The sequence below is a fragment of the Arvicanthis niloticus genome, chromosome 21 (genome assembly GCF_011762505.2).
Source record: "Arvicanthis niloticus isolate mArvNil1 chromosome 21, mArvNil1.pat.X, whole genome shotgun sequence".
NCBI classification, from domain to species: domain Eukaryota; kingdom Metazoa; phylum Chordata; class Mammalia; order Rodentia; family Muridae; genus Arvicanthis; species Arvicanthis niloticus.
In genome coordinates this window covers 50,983,129-50,986,932 of record NC_047678.1, presented here as the reverse complement: position 1 = coordinate 50,986,932, position 3,804 = coordinate 50,983,129, and positions in this window count along the sequence as shown.

The window sequence follows — 3,804 nt, the reverse complement described above, 5'->3', positions numbered from 1 at the left end:
CTTGTGGAGCTGTTGTCCATGAGAAATGTATTCAGATCGAGACTCTGCTTGGGGACCTAGTGTCTGGCAGAGTGACCATGGTCAAAGCACAAAGGGACCACCTCAATGCCTCCCTACAATTCCATTAGACAGGCAGAGTGTGCTGAGCCCTGTGAAGTCTGACATTGCTGCTTGGATGCTTCCTGGGGAAGCTGAGCTGGATACTCAGTTCCTATGTATCCTGCATGCCCTTTAGTGAGGATATGGTTGCAGTATTCTACCAGAATCTCCACAATGGCATTCAGAGCCTGTGCATACATCACCATGCTGGTCTTTCAAACCATCTCCTAACCAGTACAGACTAGCTGGCAGAGAATCTTCGGTGCCACCAGGCTCAAGGAAACGAAACCTCACACTGATTGTCCTGAGACAGTGACCCTTGGCCTTCTTGGCTATCCTCTCCTCCCATCATTTGATTTGCTATGAATAAGGAGACAGGTGCACAGCAGAGACCTGCTCCAGAGCACACAAGGAGCAGACAGAGGAAGCATCCCTAAACAGCTCTATTCTTTCCAGTTTACCTAGGCATTCAGCCCATGTACTGTCTTGGGCAGCTCCTGTGCAGGCACAGAACATGCTGAGTGACACCATGTCAGCATCCCACCCTTGTGCATATGTAGGATGTGCCTTCATGGCCTCTCATACTAACCACGCTCCCTTAGGTGTCACTCTAAAGCTCAAGCAGCCTCTGAACTAGCCCTCTTCCTGAGAGACCACCCTGGGAGGCTTGTTACATTGTATGCAGAAGGCTTGGGGGACATAGAAAGTGGGCTTCAGATGTGAGAGATCTAGCTGCCTCCAGAATGTGATCCAGCACCACATTCTAAAAGTGCTGCAGCTTAAGAAAGTCCAGGTTTCTGTCTACTGGGACAGTGTGATGAGTCTCTGTGCGGGGCTGAAGAACCACACACTGAGGTTTAGAGAACACAGAGAGACACAGCGTTTCTTCCATCATGGAGATCACTCAGCCTAGGTGTCCTGATTTCCTGTGGGAAGTGTGGGAGCAGGCACACAACATATCTGTTTCACTGAGCCCAAGAAACCTGCCAAACTTGAGTGGACCTCAAAGGCTTCCATGCCTGAGAAACAAGAACTGTTCCTAAGCATTCACCACATTTCTGAGCCTCAGTCTTCCATTTCTGAAGAGCCTGAAGAAAAGTGTCTCCAGATTTTTCAGAGGGTAGCCTCGTGACCTGTCACTTAATTTCCTTGGAATTTTGTTCCCAGAATGTGGGCTGTTTGGCATGGTAGGGCTCAGTGTCCTAGCCATCTAGCTTGCTCTGTGCTTTCTGGGCTGGGCCTGTCCATGTGCTCTGTCTACCATCTGTGTTCCAGTTCATTGCTGGAGCTAAGTCTTCTCTCATAGGCCCCACTTCATTCTTACTTAAATGGAACCAGTCATCCAGTGTGAAAACAAGATCTGAGATTCAATCCCATGTTCTAGGCTGACTCTGTGTCAGGCTGTGATCAGTTACCCAGTCAGAAGACATTCACTAACCATGTGCTGTGTGCCAAGCCCTCACTATGTGCTCGATCCAGGGATCTTTACTCCTGAAGATGGACCTGTCCCCAAGCAACAGACATGCTGGCAGAGTCCAGGAAAATCAGGAAGACAAAAATGGTGGTGTAGGTCTACATGAAAACACCTAACATGGGAAGGGACCAGAGAGAATGCATGGTGGTCCAGGGAATCACAAGAGACACTGCTGTGAGGGCTACAGCAGGTCAGAGCCTGGGAGGGAAGAACAGTAGGCACAGAGGGTCATGGGGGAAGCCATGTGACATGCTGCCAGCCTGAATCCCTGGACATGATGGAGTCGTTCTGACAGCGCAGTGTTTGTGGTCACCCAAGGAGAAGCTATGTGTAAGTCACTTTAGGTGAAATGTCCTGAAACTCCTAATGATGCTCAGGCTCTGGCAGTCTTGATGGGCCACACATGGAAAAGACCTGAAGGATGCACTCCCCTGTGCACTGAGGACTGGAAAGCACAAGATGGTGAGCAGAACAGTGGAAAAGAACAGGGCCAGCCAGAAATGGGGACCATGGTGACATCACAGAGTCTAGAGGCCCTGTTCCATCTGTGGGGCTCCACCCTCTTTCACATATACCTGTATGTGTTTCAAAGCCAGGGTGATTCTAAGTAAAAAAGTGTCACCAGGCAGTCCCTCCTGGACCTGTGTTGTTCTTTGGAACTTAATGTGTGCTTCCTGTCCAACTCAAAGGCTTACTACTGTTGAGGAGAATTTCTCAGTGTATTAGATATTTCTTTCTACTCCTAAAAAAAATCCTACAGGGGGGCACAGGTGTACTGATCAGGCTATTTCTCTCCTCTCTCACTTGGTAGCCCTGGTCTTTCTAGAATTCTCCAGCTGAAATGTTTTAGTACAGTAGGAAGATATCATAAGGCTTCAGGGATGAGGCTGCCATTGGCTGAAGCCACAACCCAACAGGTGGGCATTAAGGCCATTTCCACATCATGGATGCCATGGACACACAGAGCAGTAAGTCCTACTTGGCTGTATAGCAAAGTGTGGTTTGACTTCAGACTCATGTGTATAAATATCCCTTATGAATGTCAAGAATAGTATCCAACGGTAGGAATTTAGAGGCAGAAACAACAGTAGAGGCCATGAAGGGTGCTTTTTACTGGCAACTTCACCAAGATTTCCTTGGCACGTTTACTACCCCAGCTAAGCTACCAACCACACTGGCCTAAACACTCACAGTCAGGCACTATTCATGAGAATGTACTACAGACTCACTTGACAATATTATAAGGTCATTTTCTCAACATTTTTATCCCAAATGACTTCAACCTGACCAGAGTGTCAGAAAACTATCCAACCTGGGATGGGGTGTGGTAATCCATTTCTGGCATGCCAGACACTTCAGGGTGTGAGCTACTCCAGGAACAGTAGATGGCCTGACCTTCTCTCCTGTCACATTTTTACTCATTCATCTATCATGTGTTTCAGCTGCTCACCCTCTCCCAGCCAATTCTATTCTCCATGTGTTTAATATCTGGGATTCAATGCTGTGGTCTTCATCCACAGAGGTTGATCATTTGAGTCACTCTGGAACTGAGGTTCAGACAGTACATAGAGGATCTGAACTTTCCCTAACCCAGAGTTGTCATGAGGCAAACCTGATGACACATGTGAGCTCTTTCCTCTCACCAGAAAGGACATGGTATTCCATTAGCTTCCTGACACACCACATGCTGACATCCAGTAGTCAATGGCCTTGGAGATTCTTAATGGCCACAGCATGTCTCAAGTGTAGCCTTTGGCCATTCAGGAAAAAGGAAAGGGTCCATAACTTCAGACGTTTCTGGACTTGCTCCAGTGTCTTTCCCTCCTGAGCCCTATTGTTTTTTTCCTAGTTGTAATCTACCCAGGGAGGTCTCATTCAATAGGAGGTTCTCAGAAGGGATGGGCCTGCCATTCTTCATAGTACCTGGGGTTCCCTCTCCTTGAATCTAATGCCTTTCCCTCCTTCAGCTTTTCCTTTGCACGTGATGGTGCTGCGCTACAGAATCTGGTGCATGTGAAGCTGGGAAGGACATGGATCCCTATGAGGGCAGTGGTTCTTTGTTGCTGAGGATAACATCTCAAGATAACAACACTGAATAGAAACACAAAGTAAAATTCTTCTGCCTGAACAAGGTATGCAGAAAAGAGGTGAGGCTGCCGTATACAGGAACAAGTGTCCAGATGGAATCCAACGTGATGATCTGGTACCAGCTGAGGGAGGACAGGCAAGGC